Source organism: Choristoneura fumiferana, chromosome 20 (assembly GCF_025370935.1).
Source record: "Choristoneura fumiferana chromosome 20, NRCan_CFum_1, whole genome shotgun sequence".
NCBI lineage: Eukaryota > Metazoa > Arthropoda > Insecta > Lepidoptera > Tortricidae > Choristoneura > Choristoneura fumiferana.
The window spans coordinates 7,572,130-7,590,366 of NC_133491.1; the positions used below are offsets into that span (position 1 = coordinate 7,572,130).

General features: G+C 36.8%; 1 protein-coding gene across 1 annotated transcript in view; it reads left to right on the top strand.

Annotated features, from left to right (window-relative positions):
• Positions 1-7,860: 7,860 nt before the first annotated feature.
• Positions 7,861-18,237, top strand: part of LOC141438919 (atrial natriuretic peptide receptor 2-like) — a 41,996-nt gene continuing 31,619 nt past the window's right edge. The window contains exon 1 of the mRNA XM_074102983.1: positions 7,861-7,983. The gene's annotated coding sequence lies outside the window, so the exon portion shown is untranslated. The remainder of the gene's footprint in view (positions 7,984-18,237) is intronic.

Genomic DNA, 18,237 nt, shown 5'->3' on the forward strand with positions numbered 1-18,237 from the left:
TTGTCGGCTCGTTCGTACCTACTTAGCAGGAAAATTTCAGGTCTCGTATACATTTCAAAGTTTTAGGAACAAAACTTGGAAAATGCCGAGCTCTCTTTAACTTCTGAAGAAATCCTAGCTATGGGAATGAATACTCAATAATTGTTTGGATTGTCTTCATCTTATGCTGATGTATAAGTAGGTACGTATTATTGTTCAGGTCTCGTTTGATGAGTCTTTACATTTTCATGGGTCACAGCTCATTAGAGCCACCCGGCACCCGACCAGCACCGCCTCGACTTTCGGCAGCCACCGTTGTCGAAAGGTGGTCCACGGGTGGACACCGCGTGAGAACGAGTGGACCTCGCGTGTCGCGTGGTTAAAAAGTGAAATTCGCGTGGGCCACGAATTTCCGAGTAGTCTATTAAGAAATGGGGGTGGGGAGCGCCGCGCCGACCGTACGAGCAGCGAGCTATCACCTAGTGGTCTACTCGCCTTCCGCGCGTGGTCACCTCGCCATACAAATCCATATAAAGAATACTAACCGTTCGCGGCCAGGCGTTGCTGATCGGGTGCCGAGAGGATCTAATGAGCTGTGACCTTAATGCTTCAATTACACTACTTCGTTCATCTGCTACTACTGCGTTCGCCAAACTTGTTTCAACTAAGTACTTCAGCCAAAGAACGTCGTCATTCAATAAATTTTTGTTATATTTTTTATATTTAATACAAGCTTTTTTTTGCAATAGTTCTTTTTTGTTGACTGTACTTGATTGTCATCTAAACTACATTTCCGTACCAAATTTCTAGTCGGTGCCGTTATACTTTGAGGAGTTTTCTCCTGCCAATCAAACCACTAAATATAGCCAAACAAAACAAATAAATAAGTTTTTGGTAAAAATTTCATTTTTAATATAAGCTTTTTTTGGATGACTGGCCTTTTTGTCGACTTTACTTGTATTGTCACTCGAACTACATTTGCATACCAAATTTCAAGTCGATGCCATTAATCGCTGAAGAGTTCCATCCAGCGGACTACCAGGATGTCACTATCATATTATTGAATTGTCACGCAATTTACATAAGCATGCCAAATTTAAAGTCATTCCGACTACTAGAAGTTGGTCGCATTTAACTTGCAAGATTGACTACAGACAGATAGACATACAACGGGGCAGGTGAAACTAAATAATAGCTTGTAATAAATATATTTCGTCTCGTTGGTTTTGCTCTAGGTATATTTACCGTCTGTAGTACTAACTTCGTAGACGTCTGGACAAGATCTTACTCCAGAGTGTCATCGAAATGAGTTTCTAGGATCTTTGCAAAAGTATTTATCTAACAATGTAATTAGTTAATTGGAGCGATATTTAAATAACAGCCGTCAAAATTACATTAAAATTTAGTAATAAAATATTTTATTACAAAATTAACTAGATTATTTTTTGACTGAAAAAATACTCAATACTCTTTACTTTATTGCTCTTCCACGATGTATGTTTATAAGATGTTACAAAAAGATAATAATATGCTATCATCATGGACCCTGTTGGGCACAGCAAAAGTTATACCAAAAGGGCAACTTTTAAATAGTTAATAAATTTTATCTTACAGTTATTACAAACCAATTAAATAAACATAGAGCTGTAATTTTTTACTATTTCTCGTCGGTTCACTATTGATAGAGTGGTCGTGATCGTCAGTTTTCTTCTACTTGACTCATATTTGAACACAATTATCCATCACTTTCAAAGACCGACCCCTAGTAACCGACACGTTCATACTTTAGACATGTTTGCTGCTACGTTCACTCTTAACTATGTTTAGGATGCAGGATGCATACTCACCAAATGTGTATGTAGAAGCGTACTGGTGCGCGAAAAAAAAACACCAATATAATTTGTTCATTTTCCTAATCTTACTCACACACACACACACACACACACAAATTGCGCAGTAAATACTCGTGCACTACAAATAATTTTACACTCTATCATGTTACTAACGCGTAACTTACTTTTAAAAACGTGCCTATTACAAAAGTCGGTTTTACTATAGGTATAACTAGCTATGTTAAAGCTTCACTGTTCCAGCCTAATGAGAGATGACAAAGCATTTCTTTGTCATCTGCTCAAGAAAGTTAAGAATTTCAGCAAATAAATAAGTCATTAGAGTTCAACAGCCAACAAGAAGTTCACATTTTGTGCCAATGAACTTCCGTAGGTTCGTTTTGTTGTTAGTACCTAAGTGCTATCTTTCAAAGTTCGGTGATCTCTCAAGTCATAAAAATAGTTTATCTCTTCCATCTACGAAACAATGAGTTATACGTCTGAGCGTTGTCTGTTTATTGTACTTGCTGTGAAAATTATCGTTACTTTGTAACAAGTATCTGGTGAAATAAGATACTGTTAAGCTTCTCTAGGCATGTCTTTTGAGAGTTTTCTGTAGCCAAGATTTTGAGTAGTATGTTTCTTATGTGCATACAAAAAGAGATTACAAAAAGTATATCACCATTGTACAGTCAAGGAATTTAATTCATGGGCCACCATGGAACCTTTTCAAAGGAAACGCCATTACGACTTTCCTTGTTAATAATGCGATGTCACTATGACGTTTACTGTGAAATGGTTCCATGGTGGCGAATGAATTAAACTCCTTGACCGTAACTACACAGTTTTTACAATAAAATTTATTCTGATTCTGATTCAGAATCCAGAATCCAGGTCTTTTAATCAAAATCAAATTATACATATTTTTAATACAAAATTCGGTATCTCTGAAAAAAAGCAAAATAGTACAATTTAGATTTTCAATGAATGCCACAAATCAATAGTTACAGAGTAAGTTTTTCATGATTGGATTTTGGGTTGGCTGTAATTAAATTGCAACTCCAACTATTGTTATACATATCCATACTGAAATTCAAGTCAAGCCGAACACTAAAAGCAGGAGAATTTTGACTTGCAAGATTTAAAAAGAACTTAATGTCGTGGAGATTAAATCATGTTCTGGGATAGAAACTTTTTTCTGCAAATGTCATGTTAAAGTTCCATGCATCTGCCATAGATATCATGTTGAAATAAATTGTGAAAAAATTCCACCCTTGGTACCCGGTTCAGTTTTCTTGACAGTACATGACTGTAAATATTTACTTAAATAACATTGAAAGTTAAACACAAGCTTGTAATACAAGTTCGTTTGATCATAGAATTTATCATGTCTACTGTCTACATAAAGCAAGTTCGATTAATATCCATCCCGACCCAACCCATTACTCATTTGGCATTCGGCCATTTTAAAACAACCTAATTCAGTTTTTTCAGTGTTTTCAGTTGATGGGGTGACTTTAAAAACTTCAATCTACTCGTGACCACGGCCACCGCAATGTGGCTGAAACGCCAAGGTAATATTAATCGTTTTCAGTCAGCACATACTCTTTCAACCAATATTCACAAATAGCTTCCAGCGGAGGTGTAAAGCTCTTTACTGCCGCATTACCGTCACAGCTTTCTTCCAAAGCGCAGCCCCATAAAGTTTACGGCCTCCAAAAAGCCCGTGTATCGATACCTTTGACATTGACTGTCGACGAAGTCATAAAACGACTGTAAGATTTCAGGATCTCGTTTATGAACAGTTTTTTAATATATTTTTTTATATCTTACTAGACTTTTAACTAGATCTGACAAGTTGTTATAAATATTTTATATTGTTATAAATAAATTTCAGGACTGACTATTTGAACTTGGCACCCATTTACTAGATCTCACTTCATCATAATATTGAAATAGTATCTAAATAGCCGTTTAAGGCGTGTTTATGTGAAGCACATATGTATCTCACAGGTCTCAATAAACGAGACAAATTTTACATGTTTATGAGAAGTAGTTTTTGAGTTATGAGGGGGTCAAAAGTGGCTCCAAATGGTTCGGGTAAAATTGCGCACGGTGCTGCTCGCCAGCTCTTTGTTAGCTTGAACTTGGCTTGACACGCTACTGCGTATCTTGATTTTTCTGCAGGAGTGGTAAGATGTGCTAACAAAACCTAGGTACTTTATTTAATTCATTATGCACTAAATATGTAGAATAAGATAAATAAATTGAGACCAGCTCTATTGGTAGTCATAAAGTTTACCAAATAATGGTACTTTTCTTTCTTTCTTTCATTTCTCAACGTTATTCTTATTGTGTTTATTAGGGTTCCGTACCTGAAGAGTAATAAATGTAATCTTATTAATGTTGCTCCACTGTCTGTTTGCTTGTCAAAGAGTTGTATCTCAAAAACCGTAATAAACAGAGCTGTAATTTATTGCCACTACAAAAGTAAATATGAAAAATGAAATAAAAAGTCACAAGATTGGTTAGGACCCCACTAATAAAACTAACTCATATCAGTTACCATTTTCTTCAGCAGAACACTGTTTCTAAGCAAATTGTACTAGTTGCGTATCATTGTACGAGTATATTAATAAAAATGAACTGAGCCCGTTTTGCTTAGAAACAGTGCTCTGCTAAGGAAAATTTTAACCTGAGTTAGATTAAAGCTCAATCTAGGAGTTTCAAAATCTAAGTATGGAGCTGTCAAACTTACGAGTAAACCATGTTTAGTTTAACGACTAAAGAATTAAGCGTTTGTGGTAAGACGATAGAAGTTTCAGAAGAACTTTGAAAAGTTAATTCTTTTTTAAACCTCTCAACGTAACACGCTTTACCAATTTGCCGCTCGATCAAAGCACCTCCACAATTAAGCCATAAAAGGGGGGTAAAGTTTTTGTGCAGCTAGACCTTTTGTCCGGGTTTGGCAATCTGCCAGTGCGCGTCGTAATCGGGTTCCAGGTTCGATGCCCGGACGTTGACTTGCACTTTGAGTTTGCCGTTTGTACAATTGGCTTTTTTAGGGCCTGACTCTACTAATATTATAAATGCGACAGTTTGTATGTTTTTTTACTCCTTCACGTTAAAACGGCTGGAAGATTTTGGATGAAATTTAGCATAGATAGCTGGATGACTGGTTAGGGTACTTTTTATACTGATATTTCCATGGAACCTATGGAAAATATCAAAATCTTAAGTGCTAAGTCTAGTCCCGAAAGGCTAGTTTAAAGTAGTAAATAAATATAGTTCGCAAAATCCCATGGGGATTTTAGATAAGGATTAAGTTTTATGACACGTGAAAAGGAAAACGAAAGAAAGAAACATTTTGTTTTTGGAGCACATTGGGTTTGCGCACCGTAGGTGGAAAAAAAAATGTTTACAAGTATTTCAACAAACGACTATTAGGCTAATTAGGATAGGCCAGATACAAATGTCGACGAGTTTTCACTCAAGCGATATCAGAAGATTGCCTTTTGTAACGCTTACATGCTTACATGCTTCATAGCTCTTTCATGGAGCATTAGCTCTTCCAACCATTTATCAGTGAAGCATACAAAAAGTCATAAACAATATCACTTAGATCTCTCCGAAAATAGTTTGCCTATTGGGTCAGACTTTTTCAAAAAACAGACAGACACTCCATTAAAATAGAACAAAAAGCGACAATAAAAATTGCCGTGACAGCCATACCCGTCCGAGAATCAAAGTGATTTATAACCGAGGAGGGATTTTAAATAAACAGCAAGACCATATTTATATACTTGCAGTCGAGGAAACTGAATACCGTACGAGGGTGAAACCTTTTCACAATCAATTTTACGATCATATCATTGGAAAATATATGGACTATCAACGTGACCTTTTTAGCGACAATGCTCCATGCTAGTACGCGATTCGGCTTTTTCGGCTATGTATAACTTTTTATAATACACTTACTTTTTGTCTTCACTGCAGCGTGCTTTTCCCGAATAAATGTGGGGTCAAAAAGGGTAAGATGTAATCGGGACAGTGAAGTTTCCAATTAGCGAATTAATTTATTTCAAATGTTCAAAGTGCAAAGTGCTCTCTGACTAATTTACTCATCAACGAACAGTCTTTAGACTAGGCCTTTGAAAGCTGTAGGTAATTTAGCATAGTCGCCTTAATGATGCAGACAAGGACATTTTTTACGCGGTTGAGGTTTTTGTAAGGGTGTTGATATTCAAATATATATATGTATGTTGTGAACCAAGTGATAAATTGGTCAATATTCATAATGCCCGGGCATTATGAATAATGACCAATATGAGATAGCAATTTGATAAAAACTATTCAATTAATAACATTGCCCGGGCATTATGTATACAAAATGTCTATCCCCTATTGGGCAAAGTAATAAAAAAATGACCCATTACTATTTTTTTTTTACTAACGTATTTAATGAATCTTTAAAAGATCTTCAAACATCTATCAAAATCTGTAAAGTAAGTTATCTTAATAGTAGAATTTTATTCTTGTTTTGGTCACAGTTTAACCTAACACGCTCCTCCTCGCTGCGCTCGTCGTTGCATCTAACTTTCCGATAGAATAAATCAGACTTCAGCTAGCCAAGAATCAGTTGTAATCAAATTGCCCAACCATCATGTAGCATTATTTATAATGCCCGGACAATGTGATAAATACTGAAGTTTAGATAATTATTATCACTTTGCCCGGTGTGGTTTGTCATTATTCATAATGCCCGGGCATTATACATAATGCCTTTATTAATCACTATGTCCATAACATATAGATCTACGATCATTATCATCATCATTATCATTATCTATCGGCTTGTGGCAGTCCACTGCTGGACACAGATCACCCCGAAAATGCGTCATTATACCCAGTCTTCGCCTAGTAAGTAGATAAAATACAAAAAATTCAACATGTTAAAATTCTTAGACGATAGATGGGAAGAAACTGGATATTTTAAAAGATTCTGCATACAAAATTAGTTATGAGTTTTGACTTCTGTGAGAGATTCGGATCTGATTAATGGAGTAAGCGATATTCTTTCTGCTTTCTCAATTTCCGATGTTACGCGATGGAGGAAGATATTTAATCATGATATTGATTTCCCCATATTCCATTCTTTATTTTTGACAAAGACTCTTTTGAATGTGTTGTCTTAGAAAAACATGTGTAATTGAAATACGGGTTGTATGTATGAAACACGATTTCTAACAATAAATTAAGTTTCGAGGTAGTTAAGTTGAAACATTTGTGGATTGTGGCATTTCAGTATCGTACACAAAGTTCACGAAACCGTGTATATATAAATATTTTGTAAAAAGAATGTTGTTTGGTGTCTATTAACAAATTATAGTTTTTTTTTTGTGTTATGTTGGTAACAAAAACAAAAGCATGCGGGTCATCTGATGGAAAATGATCACAACCGCCCATGAGTACCAGCAATTCAAGGAGAATCATGGTCTGTGGCAAAAGTTAAAAGAAAGTTTAAATAAGCCCTTTAAGTAAATACTGACCACATTTTTTTTCATGCCGCACGGATGTTGGGTACGCTGCCTCGGATAGGCGAAATACAGGGTTTTCGCATTTTTTTTTGTACAGTCAAGTGTAAAAATATGAACTCATCCACAGTTTCAAAAATAAATACCACAGATTCTTATTCCGACGCAATAAGGCCGTTGTAACATATTTTTGAGTGGTTCGAATAGATACTTATTTTTGCACTTGACTGTACATAATTGCCATTTGTATACCAATATTATGTTTGTTTATAAATAAAGTATTATTAAAAAAAAACTATTTAGTTATGACAAAAACGACATTTGCCATACACTACTTACTCACAACCAATCCTTTTAAACGTGCTCTACTGCGCATAAAATCCGTGCAAACTTTAGGTCAGGATACATTATAATAAAATACGTTGACAAACAGAACGCACCCTTAATGATCGATCAGACCGCGGAACTCCACTCTAAGGCCGCGTAGCACCGCTACGCTCACAGTCCCGCGTCCGCCGTAGACCGCTACGCTCGTAGCCTCGTAGCACTGAAGGCAAAGGCAAACTACTTGCCAACTTGTTAAGTGACTGGATTGGATAGTGAAAAGTGTCAAGTGACTTTTAAACGGATTGGAACGGAGTGTAAGTAAAGTTTACATTATTTTAGCTGTAAGAAATAAAAAGTAAAAGTAAAGTGAATTCGGTTTCATGTTCGAGTAATTTGGCAAGTGTCTCGCACGTGTCGGAAATGTCGAAGAGTTTTTATTTGGCCGTGGATTATTTTTATGATTGACTGTGTTGTTAATGGGTAGATTAAGGTTTACGTATTTTATGAGCACTTTTGAAGCGAAGTAATTCTTTTGCCGTGTTGTTGACTAGTGTTTTGTTTTTAAATTTTGGGGATGAAGGGTCTGATCTGTTGTCATCGTTGTTTAATCGAACGAAATAAAAAGAGACGTTAACATAAATATCTGACACTTAAGATTATCATCATCATCATCCCAGCCTATATACGTCCCACTGCTGGGCACAGACCTCCTCTCAGAACAAGAGGGGACACTTAAGATATCAAGAACTTAACACGGAAACTGGGGATAAATCTAATAAATATTATTTAGTTTCGCTGCATTCGTCTTTTCAGGTGATACTGGTATATTATTTAGATTATTGGACCGATCTAAAAATCAGTCTAAAAGTTAGAGATAAGCATTTTTTCTAGTACCTGGGCGACCGAGCTTTGCTCGGGCTAAAACTCGGTAACAATCGTTTTCCCAGAGATAAGACCAAGTTAGATCGATTTTTCATCCCCGAAAACCCCTACATACCAAATTTCATCGAAATCGTTGGAGCCGTTTTCGAGATCCCCGAAATATATTTATATATATACAAGAATTGCTCGTTTAAAGGTATTAGATAAGTTATTAAGAATTTTTATACGAAGTATGGTGGTAGGATGGTTTTTTTTTATTCGACTGGATGGCAAACGAGCAAGTACAATACTTTACCTACAAAAAAGTCCAATTCAAAATATAAAGTTCAGTATTTATAGAAAAAAATCAGTTTAGTAGTAAGTGGTAAATGTTCTAGATTCATGAACAAAATCACAGAAATAAGTGTAAGTAAACGTAATCTTAGTAACAGCATATCGACTAGGAAAACGCGAAGTTCAACGCAAAGTGCAAACGCAATCTTAAATCTAAATTTGTAAAACGAATGGTCCACTGACTGACTGGTTCATCAACACCTGGCTGATACACGTAGGTTTTGCACAAAAGTTACTTTTTTATGTTGTAATACAGGATGTCGCTATCGCCTCTCAAGCAGAGGTTCGTGGGTTCAAACCTCTGAGTTTTTCGACATTCATGTGCGAAATTACATTTGAAATTTACCAAGAGCTTTACAGTGAAGGAAAACATCGTGAGGAAACCTTCACACACCTATAAATTAATTTAATGGTATGTGTGAAGTTCCCAATCCGCACTGGGCCCGCGTGGGAACTACGGTCCAAGCCTCTCATTCTGAGAGGAGGCCTGTGCCCAGCAGTAGGACGTAAATAGGCTGGGATGATGGATGATGAATACAGGATGTCAGGAAAAACGATTTAGGAACTTGAGGAAGCGATACCCTGGAGTTCCTATAGGCAACATAACCGACACCGCCGGTGCTGGCTTGTTCTCGTGATTCTCGCATATGTATTCTTTTTCCTGATAAGCTCTATAAACATTAGCGAGCTAAGCCGCTATCAGGCGACGCCGACACGTCCTATTGTCCCAGACACAACAGGCAGGAAGCTGATATTTTAACTTTTACTTGTAAAAATTACTTATAGGTTCTAAGTAGTACATTTTATTATCACTCGCGATTAAAGCGAAGTAAAAAGGATAACACACATCTTCAATTGAGTTTAGCTCGACCTGTTTCGGTCTAATTTGTAGTCCTTCCTCTAGGAGCATATGTTAGGACGGCTGTTGCAAGATGCGCACTGTCTGTCACCGCTCTGCTCGCGCTCAACATAAACTAATACTGGCACACAACTACCCACGTTTTCATGGTAATTTTTATCATCATCGTAAAATGTTATTATGCGCTTGAGATTTGTTAATTTTGCCTTATTTTTCTTGGGTACGGATACCGCATGACTTTAAAATGCTATTAAAAAACCACACATTTAAAATAATTGAACGTGGTACAACTTTATTGTTTCAAGCTCAGTTAATCCTGGATAATATGCAACAATTGATTTGTTGAAATTAGTTTGATAAGTTTGCGGTTTTCGTAAATTGAGTTTGTGATTTAATTTCAACAAAGCATGAATATCACGAATTTTATCACACTAATTTCAACAAATGAAAGATATCAATAAATATCATGGGACAATTGATACCAATTGACCTAGTCCCAAAAGAAGTAAAGCTTGTGTTGTCGGTAGTAGGCAACGGATAAACATTGTACTTCACTTATATAACATATTAAACGTCCAAGACTCGAAAACAAACATTCGTATTATTTATACAATCGACCGACTGTAGATCGAACCCGGGACCTCAAGCTTAATAGTCAGGATCTCTAACCTTTTGGTTAACTGGTCGCCTGGTCGTATTATATTATCCAGCATTAATTTAGCTTGGAACAACACTACTTTTGTACCACGCTCGAAATTTCACCCTGTATAGGAAGATGCTATTCGAAGTTTTTGAGTGGTAGTAAAAATTCAGTATTAATTGGGCAATCATTTTTCAATTTTCCCTGACGTTCCTGTTAAGGTTTTATGACTGGTGCTCTAACCCTAAGGTAAGATAAAGCGGGCCAATGAACCGCATCCGTGGAAAATGCAGCCAAAAGTCCCTGTACTAGCGATAAACATATTTTCCTGCTGTTGCCGGCGTGGAATAAATTTGTCTCATTTGTTCCAAGATTGCATGTAGCCGAAAAATACAGGGTACTTATTCTTTGTCCTTCCTCGTGATCTATGTGAGGAGATTACAGGTCGCTATTCAATTAGATGACATCTTTTCTACGTTGTCGCTTCTTTGTTAGGGTATGGTCTATTTTCTGCATCAGCTGCTAGCCGACTTACATTAATACTACAAGGCAATGCCATAATTATGCTCATGACATGTGTGGCTGGTTTAAATGCCGTTCGCAGTCGCATCAAACCGCAAAGCACCAATGTTATTGTCGACCGGATGGCTAAGTGGTTAGAGAACCTGACTACGAAGTTCTGGGTTCGAAGCCGCATAACACGAATGTTTGTTCTCGGGTCTTGGATGTTTAATATGTATTTAAGTACGTATTTATCTATATAAGTATGTTTATCCGTTGCCTAGTATCCATAGTACAAGCTTTGTGGGACTATCTGTCAACCCATGAATTATCTGTGGGTTTGTAAATAAAGTCGTCTAAATACAACTCACAAATTAAAGTTATTTTGTTCCGCTTTCACACTTTAATCAATAAACAATCGATTGCGATGACTTTTGCATACATCATATTAGAAGACCGGAATAAATAATAGGATGGATACCTTTTATCCGGCAAACGTTCTCGAGGGCTTGCGACAAATAAATACTTCGCAGATGAAGCTGCGGGCAACAGTTAGTGGGCAATAAACATTGCCCACAGGTACGTATATCTGTTGTCACAATATTTTATGACCTGTAAGCTCAGTCATAACCTGCAAAAAATTTGTGCAAGTTGCGTTACATTGCGAGCCGTAAAGCAAACGAGTTTGTAGTGGTCAATCGAGCGCCGCAATGTAATACAACTTACATGATTTTGCGGGTCTAAATTGGGCTTTACAGCAGATTTTATCTTGCTGATCTGCCGCCCCACTGGTAATTCAGCTACTCTGTGCGACACATGGGTTTTCCAGCGGAAACCCGCTCCCATAAACCTAGAAATGTCAGTCAAACTCTCACAAACACCACACAAGATGATAACGCGTGTCAAACTTATACGAGGTAATTTTCAAAGTAATAGGTCATTTTGTAAGTGAATGCTCACTCACTCACTCACAACCGTTCTCAAACAACGAATGTAGTACACTCAAACCCACTAAATCGTGACTACTGTGGAACCTTTTCGTAGAACAAGTCATAGTGCCATCGCATTGCATTGCTTGCACAAAGCAATTTATTATGACGCTTACTTTCAGAATTAATGTGCTACTCATGGATCAGGAATCAAACTGTTCGACTGTACATTTTGAACACTTACAAATCCGTTCAAGGTGTTTGTTGCAAAAGTTAAAATAATATGCTTTAAGGTGCTATTATTAGGCTATGTATCGGGCCTTCATACGTGTACACCTTCAACGCCGATGGCATACTACACTGCAGATCTTGCAACCGCCTTTCAAAACCATGTTTGGGTTTGCTAGTCACGCTCGCGCCCATGCAAGGGCCCAGGCTAACTCATCTTGACGTGGTGTCGCCGTCGACTGACACTTCTGGGAGGACATCATCATCATGTATCGGGGGAGACCTTTGCTCAGCAGTGGGACGGAATAGGCTACGGGTCGTATCTGAATATCGAAAGCTAATATTATCTAAAGTTAAAAAGTCGACGGTTAAAATATCGAAAGTAGGTAAGGTTAGGTTCGATATTTTGACGTTCGATATAAATTTTTTTTTAATATTTCGATAATCAATTACGATAGCAATTTTCGATATTCAGATATGTGCCAATAGGCTAACAATAATAATACTAAGCTGGCATCAACGGCTCACCGCCCACCACGCTCTAGGCAGCCAACGTTGTTTTAAAGATACCGTTTAGTTCAAACTTTTCGTAATCCGATCGATTAATATTCGACAAATGGCCGCTTCCTGATAAGTTTCTGATTAAACCGGAATCCCCAGAAATTTTGTTAAAAGGGTCAACAAGCACGACGGGATCTCAATCTCATTTGCTTCGTCAAATTATTTCAATTCGAGAAATGTTCCACGATATTTCCGGGAAGAGTTTTCAAAAGTGGTTTACATGGAAATTCGTAAAGTCGTGTTCTTCAGTAGAAATGCTTATCATTGATGAGAAAATAATATACATTATTATAATGGTAATTACGTTGATAGTTTTTGAAATCACATTTTATTTTAAAGACAGTCAATTCATACTTTGTTTTTAATTTGCTCAGTTTTTGTATTCATTTTAAATATTAATATTTTTTTTTACATACAATTTATACCCTAGGCCCTCTATAGGTAAAGGAAAACCATCGCCAAAAAGCTTGTAACTCGATTTGTGTTAGTGTTTCAATTGTAGAGGTACAAAATGTTGTTTGTTAATTGCATGTACCTACACTCAACCCAACAGAATCGTGACCCACTGTGGAATCTTTTCATAGAAAAAGTCACATTGCTTGACAAGGGAATTTATGATGACACTTACTGCGAGAACGTTCTACGGTGGGTCAGAAATCAAATGGTTCAACTGTACCTACGAGTATAGATACTCAACTTGTACAATTTTAAGCATGCAGTGTAGTCTCGAAGACAAACCAAAGAAAAAGGTAAAAGGTCTCATTAATTCAAAGCATTCGTATAGTTTTATGGACAAGCATTTCATACAATTGTAGGTATAACAAAATGGACGTAGTAGAGAGCCTCGCGTCGGACAAGGAGGCACAATGTATTTTTCATGAGGCCCTTCGATCTAAGGTGCTTAAATCGGGAGCACTTTACATTTACATTATACATAATGCCCACTTTATTCTGAGAACACTCTACTGTAATACTAGTGACTCTGCGACATGTAGACCTATCTTTTGCGTTTTTAACCCCCGGGCCCCGGGGCTCCATAATCTTGAATATTTTATCAACAAATACATCCATATAATTATCGGACATGCTTACAAAATTTTACAAGAATTGTCTTAGAAATGCGACTTTTAGAGGAGAATAGACAGACGTACAAATTTTCTACACAAGACGTAAAACATTTTTGCACGAGCTCAAACGGAACAGTTTCGCTCGCGATTCGCGCTCGTTTATACATTTCTTTTTGTTTTAAACAACACGCCAATGAACTAAAAGAATTTCCTTGCTCACCCGCGACCTTACGATAGCTAAGCTTTTGCAAAATATGCGTGTTCATGCAGTTCCTCCACCTCCACACTGTAAGAACACACACAAATCACACAAACCCATCTATCACCACCACCACACTACACTGACGCGTTTCGAACTCAACCTGAGCTCATCTTCAGAGTGACACAACCGTACACCATGCTACCAGTTGTTAGACCACGCCAATGTTATTCTATCTTACGCCGTAGTAAATTACAAGGGCGTACATAACAAAAATGTCGTCAACGTAGATGTCACGTAAACACGCACTACCCGTAAAACTTAGTATTAATTACAACGTCCGGTGGGCTGTTTTCTACAATCTACGTAAGGTCTTAACATCAATTAAAACTTTAATGCAGCGCTCCACAGAGACAACTAACAACGGAGTTAAGGCAACTTCGTTTGCACAAGTTCCGGACAACTTGCCGTACACAACACGGCATATATATTTTGCATCGTGATTCTTGACGCTATAGGCAAGTCAATTGAAGAATTGTTAAAAGGAGATTTGTTTATACAATCAAAGTCATAAATATTTCTATGCAGCCCTTATGCAGCCTGTAACGATGTATGTATGTATAGGTGTTGGACGATCAGATGGCCTAGTGGTTAGAGAACCTGACAACGAAGCTTGAGGTCCCGGGTTCGATTCCCGTGTCGGGGCAGATATTTGTATAAAAAATACGAATATTTGTTCTCGGGTCTTGGGTGTTTACTATGTATTTAAGTATGTATCTATCTATATAATTATATTTATCCGTTGCTTAGTACCCATAACACAAGCTTTGCTAAGCTTACTTTGGGACTAGGTCAATTGGTGTGAATTGTCCCGTAATATTTATTATTTTTTATTATTATAGGTAGGTACCAATGCTATATTTAGCATCATAAAGGAAGATATATATTTCTCCCGTTACAGCTGTCAAATCTAAATTCTAGCTAAGTTGTTGTTGTGTTTTTTTAAATATGGCTCTGTCCATTGGAGAACAATTTTGCCAGTGTCTAGTAGGTTTTGCCATTGTACGGTAAAAAAATTCTAGAAAACGAAATATGTATATATGTATGTATGTAAGTATGTGTATGTGTTTTGTATTATATGATGACAGCGCGAATCATTCTAGCTAAGTAATTTTCTGCCGCCATAATTTTACTTAACCGGAGGTTTGACATCTGGTTTGATAGGTGTACCGACCGAGGGGCATGGGGCGGGCGGCCGCCCCCCTCTGGAAATTGTATGCGTTACAAGGGGATCCAACCTTAACAAAATGTAACTTGCTCTTCCCCCCTCCCCTAGGCCAGAAGCTGGGTACGCCCTTGATTGGTTATCCTATTGTGGTAATAACTCCGTGTAGTAGTTAATTCTTAAAGGCCAAATTTAACAAATAATTTTAAGGGAGAAATGTCTTTAGACTCTAATATTTATACAGACATTTTTATCTGGCAAAAAAAATTGTTGCAAAAACTTCAAATTACCAATTTAGCTTTAATAGAAGCTTTAACTTGTCCCACTTTAAATAAACCTTATAGAAACGCTACCACAATATTAATACTATTTTACGTCTTTTAACGCAGTAGGTACTAAGCCGCTTAGTAAGAAAATGAACTGAGTCAGTGAATAGAATTTAAGAAAAGATTTTTCGGTAGTTTCTTTTATATTTGGTGGGTTGGTCGTAATGGCTAGACTGCCGAATATAGGTAAACGGAATAGCAAACACTCTCTTGAGATTCATAGACTATTCGAGAGTTATTACACCCGATGAAAATACGTAAAATACTAATAAATAAAATACTTAATGCATTATTTTGCCACTAAACTGTTTCATAACTATGCTGTGGTTGGGATATTAACGGAGTGGTAAGTGGTAACTTAACTAAGAAGAAGGGATTGGTAGGAACCATACCGGCAAGACTAGATTTATTTTATTTTATTTTGTCTTAAAACTGTATCAAAAGCGAAAAGGGTAATTATTTCATAAAAATGATGCTCACTGAATGGGATCAAACACGTAACAAGGGAGATGAAACAAATTCTATTTGGTCGTATCCATTTCTTCCCAAAACATCCTGGGTCTTGTGTACGAGTAAAGCTAACTAGAGTCAACAGCAACACGAGCGGTAACTTTACTCCCCATAATCCCATAATTAGATAATCCTTTTACAGAGCATCAAGTGCCACGCTAAACTTTTTAATTGATGGTATTGAGCCTCGGATAACGCATCAAGGGTACGTTTTTAACTTTGGGACGCTTTTAGCTGCACGGCTTTTTATTAGCGTTGTGTAAAAATACAATGTCATGGTTGAAGAATGCATTAATCGTAAGTGGTGCGGAGTATGTCGAGACGAATTCTAACAAAGATAATTATGTATTATCAAAACATGACATCTATGTACGTATAGGTATAAATAATAACTGATCGCCGAAAGTGTAGGTAAGTTCATTAAGTCAGAAAAGTTGCACCTAATTGACTAATTATTTTTTGTTGACTGTGTAATGTGCGTTGGATGCGGAAAGCACAAGACCGATCTGAGTGGAGAGCCTTGGGGGAGGCCTATGTCCAGCAGTGGACGCCTTTCGGCTGACATGATGATGATGATGATGTGTAATGTACTGTATGATTGATAAATTCAACGGAAAAATGAAGATTAATAACACGCCATGTAAAAAATAAACAGTAGGGCAGCATATTTTATTTCTTTCTTTTCACCCGTCACAAACACACAAATACAAAGACGAACAAACATAAAAACACACACACACTTTCGCATTTATAATATTAGTATGGATGTGTACGAAGAGTACCTACTTCCTTTTGTTCTACAGGGTTATAGACCCGAGCCTAAATCGAGTTCAAATTCAATCCTATCAGTTCTGTGGAACTACCCTGCGGACTAAATAAACTGTATAACAAAGCACTTACATGCACCAGAGAGATATTTAGCTCTTTCACTAATTGACTGGTATGTTAGCCCGCGAAATTGAAATAAATATTTTCTTAGGCTTCTCTTCTCAACTCAAATCTCTACTTTGTGTGCCAGTAAAGATATTTTTTAGGCATACTTACACAGACATAAAAGCAGACACCATTTTAATACTTTAAATATGGTGCTCATGCCGCAATTTCTACTCCGTTTTCTTATGTTAATTTTGGAACTGAAGCGTAAAGCGGCCTAAATGTCATTTATCATAGTCATGGCTACGTACAAGCACCATAATTCTTTAAGCAGGGTTTCAATAAGTAATATGATTCAGCAACTTGCCGGTTGCGTGATGTGGCATCGAGCTAACAAATAATTCTATGTATTCTGCGTCATGAACTTATGATGTAACCGAACCTTTTAACGTATACTTTTTTCATGAACTGAGGTAGTAAACAATGATGTGGGTGAACTGGCGACAAGTGTGAACCACCAGCCGTGGATGTCTGTTGTAACACTCTTCTTCTTTGCCGGCTACTCTCGACAAAGTAATCGTGTTCATATAGCGCGTAGTATATAGTATATAAGAAAAAAGAAAGAAAGAAAGAAGACATTTATTCACTAACACAGAAGACACACATATACAGCAAAATTAACACAAATAAAAAAAAAATACAGAAAATAAAAATAGTTGTTGTTGTTGATAGAAATATAGTTGTCCCTGGCCGTCGCTTCTCGGTGCAAGTTTTGAGAGGAGTATTTGTTATGTTAAGGCTTTTATCTGGCCATTCGCATAGGAGACCGTACTAATGATATTTTATTTTTAGAACCTTTTCTGAACTACAATACAATACAAATATTCTTTATTGCACACCATAAAGCAGTACAAAAACTTATGATATAAACACTTAGATTCAGGGTAGACAATAGGCGGTCTTATCGCTTAAAAGCGATCTCTTCCAGACAACCATTTGGGTACAAGAAATTATATGTCACAAAAATAGGTGGCGGAAACAGAAACAGAAAATAAAAACAAACAAAAAATCAATAATATTAAAATAAATACAAATGAAACAATTCTCTACATACATCGAGTTACATGTCCGAGGTATTGGAGGATACGAGATCTAATATATGGATGACATCATTACCTTATTTTGGGTAGTTATGAAAATAAGATAGAATATTATTTGTTCAACATTTTTTTTATGAGTAAACAGAAAACTTTTTGAAATATTTACGATGCAACTAAATAATTCATCCTTGATTCATGTTCGAAGCATAATAACGCCGACAAGGCTCTTCCAAGCATAACAAGAACATCCCTAATAGCATGATCGCACGCCATACGAATACGTAATAAAGGAATTAGACTAGACACCGGGAGGATGCTTCTGAAATTCGTCATAA